At 44.9% G+C, this 12,817-nt stretch overlaps 30 non-coding genes across 30 annotated transcripts; 10 read left to right on the top strand and 20 right to left on the bottom strand.

Moving 5' to 3' along the window:
* The first annotated feature begins 1 nt into the window (after position 1).
* On the top strand, positions 2-221 carry LOC137275101 (small nucleolar RNA U3). The gene has a single exon (XR_010956424.1). It is a non-coding gene; the product is annotated as a small nucleolar RNA U3 (small nucleolar RNA).
* A 165-nt stretch (positions 222-386) lies between these two features.
* Trnav-cac (transfer RNA valine (anticodon CAC)) lies at positions 387-459 on the bottom strand. The gene has a single exon. It is a non-coding gene; the product is annotated as a tRNA-Val (tRNA).
* A 217-nt stretch (positions 460-676) lies between these two features.
* Trnav-aac (transfer RNA valine (anticodon AAC)) lies at positions 677-749 on the bottom strand. Its single transcript has one exon. It is a non-coding gene; the product is annotated as a tRNA-Val (tRNA).
* Positions 750-1,297: 548 nt separating this feature from the next.
* LOC137275100 (small nucleolar RNA U3) lies at positions 1,298-1,517 on the top strand. The gene has a single exon (XR_010956423.1). It is a non-coding gene; the product is annotated as a small nucleolar RNA U3 (small nucleolar RNA).
* Positions 1,518-1,683: 166 nt separating this feature from the next.
* On the bottom strand, positions 1,684-1,756 carry Trnav-cac (transfer RNA valine (anticodon CAC)). The gene has a single exon. It is a non-coding gene; the product is annotated as a tRNA-Val (tRNA).
* Positions 1,757-1,973: 217 nt separating this feature from the next.
* Positions 1,974-2,046, bottom strand: Trnav-aac (transfer RNA valine (anticodon AAC)). Its single transcript has one exon. It is a non-coding gene; the product is annotated as a tRNA-Val (tRNA).
* Positions 2,047-2,594: 548 nt separating this feature from the next.
* Positions 2,595-2,814, top strand: LOC137275099 (small nucleolar RNA U3). Its single transcript, XR_010956422.1, has one exon. It is a non-coding gene; the product is annotated as a small nucleolar RNA U3 (small nucleolar RNA).
* Positions 2,815-2,980: 166 nt separating this feature from the next.
* On the bottom strand, positions 2,981-3,053 carry Trnav-cac (transfer RNA valine (anticodon CAC)). The gene has a single exon. It is a non-coding gene; the product is annotated as a tRNA-Val (tRNA).
* Positions 3,054-3,270: 217 nt separating this feature from the next.
* Positions 3,271-3,343, bottom strand: Trnav-aac (transfer RNA valine (anticodon AAC)). The gene has a single exon. It is a non-coding gene; the product is annotated as a tRNA-Val (tRNA).
* A 548-nt stretch (positions 3,344-3,891) lies between these two features.
* LOC137275218 (small nucleolar RNA U3) lies at positions 3,892-4,111 on the top strand. Its single transcript, XR_010956534.1, has one exon. It is a non-coding gene; the product is annotated as a small nucleolar RNA U3 (small nucleolar RNA).
* Positions 4,112-4,276: 165 nt separating this feature from the next.
* Positions 4,277-4,349, bottom strand: Trnav-cac (transfer RNA valine (anticodon CAC)). The gene has a single exon. It is a non-coding gene; the product is annotated as a tRNA-Val (tRNA).
* Positions 4,350-4,566: 217 nt separating this feature from the next.
* Trnav-aac (transfer RNA valine (anticodon AAC)) lies at positions 4,567-4,639 on the bottom strand. The gene has a single exon. It is a non-coding gene; the product is annotated as a tRNA-Val (tRNA).
* Positions 4,640-5,187: 548 nt separating this feature from the next.
* LOC137275098 (small nucleolar RNA U3) lies at positions 5,188-5,407 on the top strand. The gene has a single exon (XR_010956421.1). It is a non-coding gene; the product is annotated as a small nucleolar RNA U3 (small nucleolar RNA).
* A 165-nt stretch (positions 5,408-5,572) lies between these two features.
* Trnav-cac (transfer RNA valine (anticodon CAC)) lies at positions 5,573-5,645 on the bottom strand. The gene has a single exon. It is a non-coding gene; the product is annotated as a tRNA-Val (tRNA).
* A 217-nt stretch (positions 5,646-5,862) lies between these two features.
* Trnav-aac (transfer RNA valine (anticodon AAC)) lies at positions 5,863-5,935 on the bottom strand. Its single transcript has one exon. It is a non-coding gene; the product is annotated as a tRNA-Val (tRNA).
* Positions 5,936-6,483: 548 nt separating this feature from the next.
* LOC137275097 (small nucleolar RNA U3) lies at positions 6,484-6,703 on the top strand. The gene has a single exon (XR_010956420.1). It is a non-coding gene; the product is annotated as a small nucleolar RNA U3 (small nucleolar RNA).
* A 165-nt stretch (positions 6,704-6,868) lies between these two features.
* Trnav-cac (transfer RNA valine (anticodon CAC)) lies at positions 6,869-6,941 on the bottom strand. Its single transcript has one exon. It is a non-coding gene; the product is annotated as a tRNA-Val (tRNA).
* Positions 6,942-7,158: 217 nt separating this feature from the next.
* Trnav-aac (transfer RNA valine (anticodon AAC)) lies at positions 7,159-7,231 on the bottom strand. The gene has a single exon. It is a non-coding gene; the product is annotated as a tRNA-Val (tRNA).
* A 548-nt stretch (positions 7,232-7,779) lies between these two features.
* LOC137275095 (small nucleolar RNA U3) lies at positions 7,780-7,999 on the top strand. Its single transcript, XR_010956418.1, has one exon. It is a non-coding gene; the product is annotated as a small nucleolar RNA U3 (small nucleolar RNA).
* A 166-nt stretch (positions 8,000-8,165) lies between these two features.
* On the bottom strand, positions 8,166-8,238 carry Trnav-cac (transfer RNA valine (anticodon CAC)). Its single transcript has one exon. It is a non-coding gene; the product is annotated as a tRNA-Val (tRNA).
* A 217-nt stretch (positions 8,239-8,455) lies between these two features.
* Positions 8,456-8,528, bottom strand: Trnav-aac (transfer RNA valine (anticodon AAC)). Its single transcript has one exon. It is a non-coding gene; the product is annotated as a tRNA-Val (tRNA).
* Positions 8,529-9,076: 548 nt separating this feature from the next.
* On the top strand, positions 9,077-9,296 carry LOC137275094 (small nucleolar RNA U3). Its single transcript, XR_010956417.1, has one exon. It is a non-coding gene; the product is annotated as a small nucleolar RNA U3 (small nucleolar RNA).
* Positions 9,297-9,461: 165 nt separating this feature from the next.
* Trnav-cac (transfer RNA valine (anticodon CAC)) lies at positions 9,462-9,534 on the bottom strand. Its single transcript has one exon. It is a non-coding gene; the product is annotated as a tRNA-Val (tRNA).
* Positions 9,535-9,751: 217 nt separating this feature from the next.
* On the bottom strand, positions 9,752-9,824 carry Trnav-aac (transfer RNA valine (anticodon AAC)). Its single transcript has one exon. It is a non-coding gene; the product is annotated as a tRNA-Val (tRNA).
* Positions 9,825-10,372: 548 nt separating this feature from the next.
* LOC137275093 (small nucleolar RNA U3) lies at positions 10,373-10,592 on the top strand. The gene has a single exon (XR_010956416.1). It is a non-coding gene; the product is annotated as a small nucleolar RNA U3 (small nucleolar RNA).
* A 165-nt stretch (positions 10,593-10,757) lies between these two features.
* On the bottom strand, positions 10,758-10,830 carry Trnav-cac (transfer RNA valine (anticodon CAC)). Its single transcript has one exon. It is a non-coding gene; the product is annotated as a tRNA-Val (tRNA).
* A 217-nt stretch (positions 10,831-11,047) lies between these two features.
* On the bottom strand, positions 11,048-11,120 carry Trnav-aac (transfer RNA valine (anticodon AAC)). The gene has a single exon. It is a non-coding gene; the product is annotated as a tRNA-Val (tRNA).
* Positions 11,121-11,668: 548 nt separating this feature from the next.
* LOC137275092 (small nucleolar RNA U3) lies at positions 11,669-11,888 on the top strand. The gene has a single exon (XR_010956415.1). It is a non-coding gene; the product is annotated as a small nucleolar RNA U3 (small nucleolar RNA).
* Positions 11,889-12,047: 159 nt separating this feature from the next.
* Positions 12,048-12,120, bottom strand: Trnav-cac (transfer RNA valine (anticodon CAC)). Its single transcript has one exon. It is a non-coding gene; the product is annotated as a tRNA-Val (tRNA).
* Positions 12,121-12,337: 217 nt separating this feature from the next.
* Trnav-aac (transfer RNA valine (anticodon AAC)) lies at positions 12,338-12,410 on the bottom strand. Its single transcript has one exon. It is a non-coding gene; the product is annotated as a tRNA-Val (tRNA).
* Between the last annotated feature and the right edge of the window lie 407 nt (positions 12,411-12,817).

The raw sequence follows: 12,817 nt of genomic DNA, 5'->3' as shown, positions 1-12,817 counted from the left end.
TAAGATCATACTTTTAGGGATCATTTCTATAGTATGCATCGCCATGACTTCAGGTAAAACTGACAGTCTACCAAACCACGAGGACGATAGACAGTCTCTCTTTCTGAGCGCGAAGCCAACCAGGGTGAGTGCCATCTGAGGTTAGTAACCCTGGTTCTTGATGACCGTTCCTCTCAGTCACATGTGGCAGAGATGGAGGGAAGAGAGGCATTCTGAGTGGTTTGGCCAACCCCATTTTCATCTGTCTCAATAAATGCCAGTTAGCAAACCTCATATAACGCTCCCTGAGTCTTATAACGCATTGGATATAGTACACAACTGCTCTGACATCTGTCAGCAAGGAAGAATTGCAAAACGACAATTCATGGAGGTGTAAAAAAAAAGGAAGGTTCAGGCGAGGCTCGAACTCGCGGCCTTCTGCGTGTGAAGCAGACGTGATAACCACTACACCACTGAACCTTAGCTGTCATGGCACACGTATTTGTAATGACCTATACCTGTCGCTGACACTGACACAACACAAGCCGGGGATATGCTGAGGGCCCACGCACACGTTAAAGGGAGAGAAGTAGGAAAGAATTAATCTGTAAGAAGTCCGCTTCACTTGTGGTAGGTTTCAAGTTGAGAAAGAGAGTTGTGCTTATTGCAAGATATAATGCAACCCCAAGAAAAAATAAGGTTCCGGCGAGGCTCGAACTCGCGGCCTTCTGCGTGTTAAGCAGACGTGATAACCACTACACCACGGAACCAGTTGCAAGCCTTTGGAGAAACAAGCTAAATCTCTTCCAGGTGATATAGCTTGAGCATAGTCTTCTCTGCTACTTCATTTCCTTACATTAATAAGGTTTGAACATATCCAAAAACACAACTTTGCACAATGGAATCATGAGTCGGAGCTTATATAAAGAGGATTTGGGTGGGGCTAATTAAGGTGTAATGATGTGCGATCACACCAAGTCTCCTTCTGGTTCTTCCAACTTGGATGTTGACACTGGAGCAGTCACAGTCACAATCATACCCACGGTCAATGGGAGATAACCACCAATACGCTGTAATCACAAAACAATTTACATTGACAAAACACTTGATCAGTTGAGATTGCCTGTACTCTATGTGCTTTTTTCAGTTAATCACAAACGTGGAATGAATCCGAAGAGCACACAGGTGGCCCTGTCTACGACAGATTGTCGTGCTGGAGATTTTTCCAGACGTGTACCAACAACGATAGGTGCTATTGCATACCACACGGGCGTGCCTTTTGAAAAGAAGTAGGTACAAAATCCGGCCCGCAGTAGTTAAGATCATACTTTTAGGGATCATTTCTATAGTATGCATCGCCATGACTTCAGGTAAAACTGACAGTCTACCAAACCACGAGGACGATAGACAGTCTCTCTTTCTGAGCGCGAAGCCAACCAGGGTGAGTGCCATCTGAGGTTAGTAACCCTGGTTCTTGATGACCGTTCCTCTCAGTCACATGTGGCAGAGATGGAGGGAAGAGAGGCATTCTGAGTGGTTTGGCCAACCCCATTTTCATCTGTCTCAATAAATGCCAGTTAGCAAACCTCATATAACGCTCCCTGAGTCTTATAACGCATTGGATATAGTACACAACTGCTCTGACATCTGTCAGCAAGGAAGAATTGCAAAACGACAATTCATGGAGGTGTAAAAAAAAAAGGAAGGTTCAGGCGAGGCTCGAACTCGCGGCCTTCTGCGTGTGAAGCAGACGTGATAACCACTACACCACTGAACCTTAGCTGTCATGGCACACGTATTTGTAATGACCTATACCTGTCGCTGACACTGACACAACACAAGCCGGGGATATGCTGAGGGCCCACGTACATGTTAAAGGGAGAGAAGTAGGAAAGAATTAATCTGTAAGAAGCCCGCTTCACTTGTGGTAGGTTTCAAGTTGAGAAAGAGAGTTGTGCTTATTGCAAGATATAATGCAACCCCAAGAAAAAATAAGGTTCCGGCGAGGCTCGAACTCGCGGCCTTCTGCGTGTTAAGCAGACGTGATAACCACTACACCACGGAACCAGTTGCAAGCCTTTGGAGAAACAAGCTAAATCTCTTCCAGGTGATATAGCTTGAGCATAGTCTTCTCTGCTACTTCATTTCCTTACATTAATAAGGTTTGAACATATCCAAAAACACAACTTAGCACAATGGAATCATGAGTCGGAGCTTATATAAAGAGGATTTGGGTGGGGCTAATTAAGGTGTAATGATGTGCGATCACACCAAGTCTCCTTCTGGTTCTTCCAACTTGGATGTTGACACTGGAGCAGTCACAGTCACAATCATACCCACGGTCAATGGGAGATAACCACCAATACGCTGTAATCACAAAACAATTTACATTGACAAAACACTTGATCAGTTGAGATTGCCTGTACTCTATGTGCTTTTTTCAGTTAATCACAAACGTGGAATGAATCCGAAGAGCACACAGGTGGCCCTGTCTACGACAGATTGTCGTGCTGGAGATTTTTCCAGACGTGTACCAACAACGATAGGTGCTATTGCATACCACACGGGCGTGCCTTTTGAAAAGAAGTAGGTACAAAATCCGGCCCGCAGTAGTTAAGATCATACTTTTAGGGATCATTTCTATAGTATGCATCGCCATGACTTCAGGTAAAACTGACAGTCTACCAAACCACGAGGACGATAGACAGTCTCTCTTTCTGAGCGCGAAGCCAACCAGGGTGAGTGCCATCTGAGGTTAGTAACCCTGGTTCTTGATGACCGTTCCTCTCAGTCACATGTGGCAGAGATGGAGGGAAGAGAGGCATTCTGAGTGGTTTGGCCAACCCCATTTTCATCTGTCTCAATAAATGCCAGTTAGCAAACCTCATATAACGCTCCCTGAGTCTTATAACGCATTGGATATAGTACACAACTGCTCTGACATCTGTCAGCAAGGAAGAATTGCAAAACGACAATTCATGGAGGTGTAAAAAAAAAAGGAAGGTTCAGGCGAGGCTCGAACTCGCGGCCTTCTGCGTGTGAAGCAGACGTGATAACCACTACACCACTGAACCTTAGCTGTCATGGCACACGTATTTGTAATGACCTATACCTGTCGCTGACACTGACACAACACAAGCCGGGGATATGCTGAGGGCCCACGTACATGTTAAAGGGAGAGAAGTAGGAAAGAATTAATCTGTAAGAAGCCCGCTTCACTTGTGGTAGGTTTCAAGTTGAGAAAGAGAGTTGTGCTTATTGCAAGATATAATGCAACCCCAAGAAAAAATAAGGTTCCGGCGAGGCTCGAACTCGCGGCCTTCTGCGTGTTAAGCAGACGTGATAACCACTACACCACGGAACCAGTTGCAAGCCTTTGGAGAAACAAGCTAAATCTCTTCCAGGTGATATAGCTTGAGCATAGTCTTCTCTGCTACTTCATTTCCTTACATTAATAAGGTTTGAACATATCCAAAAACACAACTTAGCACAATGGAATCATGAGTCGGAGCTTATATAAAGAGGATTTGGGTGGGGCTAATTAAGGTGTAATGATGTGCGATCACACCAAGTCTCCTTCTGGTTCTTCCAACTTGGATGTTGACACTGGAGCAGTCACAGTCACAATCATACCCACGGTCAATGGGAGATAACCACCAATACGCTGTAATCACAAAACAATTTACATTGACAAAACACTTGATCAGTTGAGATTGCCTGTACTCTATGTGCTTTTTTCAGTTAATCACAAACGTGGAATGAATCCGAAGAGCACACAGGTGGCCCTGTCTACGACAGATTGTCGTGCTGGAGATTTTTCCAGACGTGTACCAACAACGATAGGTGCTATTGCATACCACACGGGCGTGCCTTTTGAAAAGAAGTAGGTACAAAATCCGGCCCGCAGTAGTTAAGATCATACTTTTAGGGATTATTTCTATAGTATGCATCGCCATGACTTCAGGTAAAACTGACAGTCTACCAAACCACGAGGACGATAGACAGTCTCTCTTTCTGAGCGCGAAGCCAACCAGGGTGAGTGCCATCTGAGGTTAGTAACCCTGGTTCTTGATGACCGTTCCTCTCAGTCACATGTGGCAGAGATGGAGGGAAGAGAGGCATTCTGAGTGGTTTGGCCAACCCCATTTTCATCTGTCTCAATAAATGCCAGTTAGCAAACCTCATATAACGCTCCCTGAGTCTTATAACGCATTGGATATAGTACACAACTGCTCTGACATCTGTCAGCAAGGAAGAATTGCAAAACGACAATTCATGGAGGTGTAAAAAAAAAGGAAGGTTCAGGCGAGGCTCGAACTCGCGGCCTTCTGCGTGTGAAGCAGACGTGATAACCACTACACCACTGAACCTTAGCTGTCATGGCACACGTATTTGTAATGACCTATACCTGTCGCTGACACTGACACAACACAAGCCGGGGATATGCTGAGGGCCCACGCACACGTTAAAGGGAGAGAAGTAGGAAAGAATTAATCTGTAAGAAGTCCGCTTCACTTGTGGTAGGTTTCAAGTTGAGAAAGAGAGTTGTGCTTATTGCAAGATATAATGCAACCCCAAGAAAAAATAAGGTTCCGGCGAGGCTCGAACTCGCGGCCTTCTGCGTGTTAAGCAGACGTGATAACCACTACACCACGGAACCAGTTGCAAGCCTTTGGAGAAACAAGCTAAATCTCTTCCAGGTGATATAGCTTGAGCATAGTCTTCTCTGCTACTTCATTTCCTTACATTAATAAGGTTTGAACATATCCAAAAACACAACTTTGCACAATGGAATCATGAGTCGGAGCTTATATAAAGAGGATTTGGGTGGGGCTAATTAAGGTGTAATGATGTGCGATCACACCAAGTCTCCTTCTGGTTCTTCCAACTTGGATGTTGACACTGGAGCAGTCACAGTCACAATCATACCCACGGTCAATGGGAGATAACCACCAATACGCTGTAATCACAAAACAATTTACATTGACAAAACACTTGATCAGTTGAGATTGCCTGTACTCTATGTGCTTTTTTCAGTTAATCACAAACGTGGAATGAATCCGAAGAGCACACAGGTGGCCCTGTCTACGACAGATTGTCGTGCTGGAGATTTTTCCAGACGTGTACCAACAACGATAGGTGCTATTGCATACCACACGGGCGTGCCTTTTGAAAAGAAGTCGGTACAAAATCCGGCCCGCAGTAGTTAAGATCATACTTTTAGGGATCATTTCTATAGTATGCATCGCCATGACTTCAGGTAAAACTGACAGTCTACCAAACCACGAGGACGATAGACAGTCTCTCTTTCTGAGCGCGAAGCCAACCAGGGTGAGTGCCATCTGAGGTTAGTAACCCTGGTTCTTGATGACCGTTCCTCTCAGTCACATGTGGCAGAGATGGAGGGAAGAGAGGCATTCTGAGTGGTTTGGCCAACCCCATTTTCATCTGTCTCAATAAATGCCAGTTAGCAAACCTCATATAACGCTCCCTGAGTCTTATAACGCATTGGATATAGTACACAACTGCTCTGACATCTGTCAGCAAGGAAGAATTGCAAAACGACAATTCATGGAGGTGTAAAAAAAAAGGAAGGTTCAGGCGAGGCTCGAACTCGCGGCCTTCTGCGTGTGAAGCAGACGTGATAACCACTACACCACTGAACCTTAGCTGTCATGGCACACGTATTTGTAATGACCTATACCTGTCGCTGACACTGACACAACACAAGCCGGGGATATGCTGAGGGCCCACGCACACGTTAAAGGGAGAGAAGTAGGAAAGAATTAATCTGTAAGAAGTCCGCTTCACTTGTGGTAGGTTTCAAGTTGAGAAAGAGAGTTGTGCTTATTGCAAGATATAATGCAACCCCAAGAAAAAATAAGGTTCCGGCGAGGCTCGAACTCGCGGCCTTCTGCGTGTTAAGCAGACGTGATAACCACTACACCACGGAACCAGTTGCAAGCCTTTGGAGAAACAAGCTAAATCTCTTCCAGGTGATATAGCTTGAGCATAGTCTTCTCTGCTACTTCATTTCCTTACATTAATAAGGTTTGAACATATCCAAAAACACAACTTTGCACAATGGAATCATGAGTCGGAGCTTATATAAAGAGGATTTGGGTGGGGCTAATTAAGGTGTAATGATGTGCGATCACACCAAGTCTCCTTCTGGTTCTTCCAACTTGGATGTTGACACTGGAGCAGTCACAGTCACAATCATACCCACGGTCAATGGGAGATAACCACCAATACGCTGTAATCACAAAACAATTTACATTGAGAAAACACTTGATCAGTTGAGATTGCCTGTACTCTATGTGCTTTTTTCAGTTAATCACAAACGTGGAATGAATCCGAAGAGCACACAGGTGGCCCTGTCTACGACAGATTGTCGTGCTGGAGATTTTTCCAGACGTGTACCAACAACGATAGGTGCTATTGCATACCACACGGGCGTGCCTTTTGAAAAGAAGTAGGTACAAAATCCGGCCCGCAGTAGTTAAGATCATACTTTTAGGGATCATTTCTATAGTATGCATCGCCATGACTTCAGGTAAAACTGACAGTCTACCAAACCACGAGGACGATAGACAGTCTCTCTTTCTGAGCGCGAAGCCAACCAGGGTGAGTGCCATCTGAGGTTAGTAACCCTGGTTCTTGATGACCGTTCCTCTCAGTCACATGTGGCAGAGATGGAGGGAAGAGAGGCATTCTGAGTGGTTTGGCCAACCCCATTTTCATCTGTCTCAATAAATGCCAGTTAGCAAACCTCATATAACGCTCCCTCAGTCTTATAACGCATTGGATATAGTACACAACTGCTCTGACATCTGTCAGCAAGGAAGAATTGCAAAACGACAATTCATGGAGGTGTAAAAAAAAAGGAAGGTTCAGGCGAGGCTCGAACTCGCGGCCTTCTGCGTGTGAAGCAGACGTGATAACCACTACACCACTGAACCTTAGCTGTCATGGCACACGTATTTGTAATGACCTATACCTGTCGCTGACACTGACACAACACAAGCCGGGGATATGCTGAGGGCCCACGCACATGTTAAAGGGAGAGAAGTAGGAAAGAATTAATCTGTAAGAAGCCCGCTTCACTTGTGGTAGGTTTCAAGTTGAGAAAGAGAGTTGTGCTTATTGCAAGATATAATGCAACCCCAAGAAAAAATAAGGTTCCGGCGAGGCTCGAACTCGCGGCCTTCTGCGTGTTAAGCAGACGTGATAACCACTACACCACGGAACCAGTTGCAAGCCTTTGGAGAAACAAGCTAAATCTCTTCCAGGTGATATAGCTTGAGCATAGTCTTCTCTGCTACTTCATTTCCTTACATTAATAAGGTTTGAACATATCCAAAAACACAACTTTGCACAATGGAGTCATGAGTGGGAGCTTATATAAAGAGGATTTGGGTGGGGCTAATTAAGGTGTAATGATGTGCGATCACACCAAGTCTCCTTCTGGTTCTTCCAACTTGGATGTTGACACTGGAGCAGTCACAGTCACAATCATACCCACGGTCAATGGGAGATAACCACCAATACGCTGTAATCACAAAACAATTTACATTGAGAAAACACTTGATCAGTTGAGATTGCCTGTACTCTATGTGCTTTTTTCAGTTAATCACAAACGTGGAATGAATCAGAAGAGCACACAGGTGGCCCTGTCTACGACAGATTGTCGTGCTGGAGATTTTTCCAGACGTGTACCAACAACGATAGGTGCTATTGCATACCACACGGGCGTGCCTTTTGAAAAGAAGTCGGTACAAAATCCGGCCCGCAGTAGTTAAGATCATACTTTTAGGGATCATTTCTATAGTATGCATCGCCATGACTTCAGGTAAAACTGACAGTCTACCAAACCACGAGGACGATAGACAGTCTCTCTTTCTGAGCGCGAAGCCAACCAGGGTGAGTGCCATCTGAGGTTAGTAACCCTGGTTCTTGATGACCGTTCCTCTCAGTCACATGTGGCAGAGATGGAGGGAAGAGAGGCATTCTGAGTGGTTTGGCCAACCCCATTTTCATCTGTCTCAATAAATGCCAGTTAGCAAACCTCATATAACGCTCCCTGAGTCTTATAACGCATTGGATATAGTACACAACTGCTCTGACATCTGTCAGCAAGGAAGAATTGCAAAACGACAATTCATGGAGGTGTAAAAAAAAAAGGAAGGTTCAGGCGAGGCTCGAACTCGCGGCCTTCTGCGTGTGAAGCAGACGTGATAACCACTACACCACTGAACCTTAGCTGTCATGGCACACGTATTTGTAATGACCTATACCTGTCGCTGACACTGACACAACACAAGCCGGGGATATGCTGAGGGCCCACGTACATGTTAAAGGGAGAGAAGTAGGAAAGAATTAATCTGTAAGAAGCCCGCTTCACTTGTGGTAGGTTTCAAGTTGAGAAAGAGAGTTGTGCTTATTGCAAGATATAATGCAACCCCAAGAAAAAATAAGGTTCCGGCGAGGCTCGAACTCGCGGCCTTCTGCGTGTTAAGCAGACGTGATAACCACTACACCACGGAACCAGTTGCAAGCCTTTGGAGAAACAAGCTAAATCTCTTCCAGGTGATATAGCTTGAGCATAGTCTTCTCTGCTACTTCATTTCCTTACATTAATAAGGTTTGAACATATCCAAAAACACAACTTAGCACAATGGAATCATGAGTCGGAGCTTATATAAAGAGGATTTGGGTGGGGCTAATTAAGGTGTAATGATGTGCGATCACACCAAGTCTCCTTCTGGTTCTTCCAACTTGGATGTTGACACTGGAGCAGTCACAGTCACAATCATACCCACGGTCAATGGGAGATAACCACCAATACGCTGTAATCACAAAACAATTTACATTGACAAAACACTTGATCAGTTGAGATTGCCTGTACTCTATGTGCTTTTTTCAGTTAATCACAAACGTGGAATGAATCCGAAGAGCACACAGGTGGCCCTGTCTACGACAGATTGTCGTGCTGGAGATTTTTCCAGACGTGTACCAACAACGATAGGTGCTATTGCATACCACACGGGCGTGCCTTTTGAAAAGAAGTAGGTACAAAATCCGGCCCGCAGTAGTTAAGATCATACTTTTAGGGATCATTTCTATAGTATGCATCGCCATGACTTCAGGTAAAACTGACAGTCTACCAAACCACGAGGACGATAGACAGTCTCTCTTTCTGAGCGCGAAGCCAACCAGGGTGAGTGCCATCTGAGGTTAGTAACCCTGGTTCTTGATGACCGTTCCTCTCAGTCACATGTGGCAGAGATGGAGGGAAGAGAGGCATTCTGAGTGGTTTGGCCAACCCCATTTTCATCTGTCTCAATAAATGCCAGTTAGCAAACCTCATATAACGCTCCCTGAGTCTTATAACGCATTGGATATAGTACACAACTGCTCTGACATCTGTCAGCAAGGAAGAATTGCAAAACGACAATTCATGGAGGTGTAAAAAAAAAGGAAGGTTCAGGCGAGGCTCGAACTCGCGGCCTTCTGCGTGTGAAGCAGACGTGATAACCACTACACCACTGAACCTTAGCTGTCATGGCACACGTATTTGTAATGACCTATACCTGTCGCTGACACTGACACAACACAAGCCGGGGATATGCTGAGGGCCCACGCACACGTTAAAGGGAGAGAAGTAGGAAAGAATTAATCTGTAAGAAGTCCGCTTCACTTGTGGTAGGTTTCAAGTTGAGAAAGAGAGTTGTGCTTATTGCAAGATATAATGCAACCCCAAGAAAAAATAAGGTTCCGGCGAGGCTCGAACTCGCGGCCTTCTGCGTGTTAAGCAGACGTGATAACCACTACACCACGGAACCAGTTGCAAGCCTTTGGAGAAACAAGCTAAATCTCTTCCAGGTGATATAGCTTGAGCATAGTCTTCTCTGCTACTTCATTTCCTTACATTAATAAGGTTTGAACATATCCAAAAACACAACTTTGCACAATGGAATCATGAGTCGGAGCTTATATAAAGAGGATTTGGGTGGGGCTAATTAAGGTGTAATGATGTGCGATCACACCAAGTCTCCTTCTGGTTCTTCCAACTTGGATGTTGACACTGGAGCAGTCACAGTCACAATCATACCCACGGTCAATGGGAGATAACCACCAATACGCTGTAATCACAAAACAATTTACATTGACAAAACACTTGATCAGTTGAGATTGCCTGTACTCTATGTGCTTTTTTCAGTTAATCACAAACGTGGAATGAATCCGAAGAGCACACAGGTGGCCCTGTCTACGACAGATTGTCGTGCTGGAGATTTTTCCAGACGTGTACCAACAACGATAGGTGCTATTGCATACCACACGGGCGTGCCTTTTGAAAAGAAGTAGGTACAAAATCCGGCCCGCAGTAGTTAAGATCATACTTTTAGGGATCATTTCTATAGTATGCATCGCCATGACTTCAGGTAAAACTGACAGTCTACCAAACCACGAGGACGATAGACAGTCTCTCTTTCTGAGCGCGAAGCCAACCAGGGTGAGTGCCATCTGAGGTTAGTAACCCTGGTTCTTGATGACCGTTCCTCTCAGTCACATGTGGCAGAGATGGAGGGAAGAGAGGCATTCTGAGTGGTTTGGCCAACCCCATTTTCATCTGTCTCAATAAATGCCAGTTAGCAAACCTCATATAACGCTCCCTGAGTCTTATAACGCATTGGATATAGTACACAACTGCTCTGACATCTGTCAGCAAGGAAGAATTGCAAAACGACAATTCATGGAGGTGTAAAAACAAAGGAAGGTTCAGGCGAGGCTCGAACTCGCGGCCTTCTGCGTGTGAAGCAGACGTGATAACCACTACACCACTGAACCTTAGCTGTCATGGCACACGTATTTGTAATGACCTATACCTGTCGCTGACACTGACACAACACAAGCCGGGGATATGCTGAGGGCCCACGTACATGTTAAAGGGAGAGAAGTAGGAAAGAATTAATCTGTAAGAAGCCCGCTTCACTTGTGGTAGGTTTCAAGTTGAGAAAGAGAGTTGTGCTTATTGCAAGATATAATGCAACCCCAAGAAAAAATAAGGTTCCGGCGAGGCTCGAACTCGCGGCCTTCTGCGTGTTAAGCAGACGTGATAACCACTACACCACGGAACCAGTTGCAAGCCTTTGGAGAAACAAGCTAAATCTCTTCCAGGTGATATAGCTTGAGCATAGTCTTCTCTGCTACTTCATTTCCTTACATTAATAAGGTTTGAACATATCCAAAAACACAACTTTGCACAATGGAATCATGAGTCGGAGCTTATATAAAGAGGATTTGGGTGGGGCTAATTAAGGTGTAATGATGTGCGATCACACCAAGTCTCCTTCTGGTTCTTCCAACTTGGATGTTGACACTGGAGCAGTCACAGTCACAATCATACCCACGGTCAATGGGAGATAACCACCAATACGCTGTAATCACAAAACAATTTACATTGACAAAACACTTGATCAGTTGAGATTGCCTGTACTCTATGTGCTTTTTTCAGTTAATCACAAACGTGGAATGAATCCGAAGAGCACACAGGTGGCCCTGTCTACGACAGATTGTCGTGCTGGAGATTTTTCCAGACGTGTACCAACAACGATAGGTGCTATTGCATACCACACGGGCGTGCCTTTTGAAAAGAAGTCGGTACAAAATCCGGCCCGCAGTAGTTAAGATCATACTTTTAGGGATCATTTCTATAGTATGCATCGCCATGACTTCAGGTAAAACTGACAGTCTACCAAACCACGAGGACGATAGACAGTCTCTCTTTCTGAGCGCGAAGCCAACCAGGGTGAGTGCCATCTGAGGTTAGTAACCCTGGTTCTTGATGACCGTTCCTCTCAGTCACATGTGGCAGAGATGGAGGGAAGAGAGGCATTCTGAGTGGTTTGGCCAACCCCATTTTCATCTGTCTCAATAAATGCCAGTTAGCAAACCTCATATAACGCTCCCTAAAAACGCATTGGATATAGTACACAACTGCTCTGACATCTGTCAGCAAGGAAGAATTGCAAAACGACAATTCATGGAGGTGTAAAAACAAAGGAAGGTTCAGGCGAGGCTCGAACTCGCGGCCTTCTGCGTGTGAAGCAGACGTGATAACCACTACACCACTGAACCTTAGCTGTCATGGCACACGTATTTGTAATGACCTATACCTGTCGCTGACACTGACACAACACAAGCCGGGGATATGCTGAGGGCCCACGCACATGTTAAAGGGAGAGAAGTAGGAAAGAATTAATCTGTAACAAGTCCGCTTCACTTGTGGTAGGTTTCAAGTTGAGAAAGAGAGTTGTGCTTATTGCAAGATATAATGCAACCCCAAGAAAAAATAAGGTTCCGGCGAGGCTCGAACTCGCGGCCTTCTGCGTGTTAAGCAGACGTGATAACCACTACACCACGGAACCAGTTGCATGCCTTTGGAGAAACAAGCTAAATCTCTTCCAGGTGATATAGCTTGAGCATAGTCTTCTCTGCTACTTCATTTCCTTACATTAATAAGGTTTGAACATATCCAAAAACACAACTTTGCACAATGGAATCATGAGTCGGAGCTTATATAAAGAGGATTTGGGTGGGGCTAATTAAGGTGTAATGATGTGCGATCACACCAAGTCTCCTTCTGGTTCTTCCAACTTGGATGTTGACACTGGAGCAGTCACAGTCACAATCATACCCACGGTCAATGGGAGATAACCACCAATACGCTGTAATCACAAAACAATTTACATTGACAAAACACTTGATCAGTTGAGATTGCCTGTACTCTATGTGCTTTTTTCAGTTAATCACAAACGTGGAATGAATCCGAAGA

The sequence above is a fragment of the Haliotis asinina genome, chromosome 2, assembly GCF_037392515.1.
Source record: "Haliotis asinina isolate JCU_RB_2024 chromosome 2, JCU_Hal_asi_v2, whole genome shotgun sequence".
Taxonomy (NCBI): domain Eukaryota; kingdom Metazoa; phylum Mollusca; class Gastropoda; order Lepetellida; family Haliotidae; genus Haliotis; species Haliotis asinina.
The sequence above is the reverse complement of the archived record's forward strand: the minus strand, read 5'-3'. Positions and strand labels throughout refer to the sequence as shown.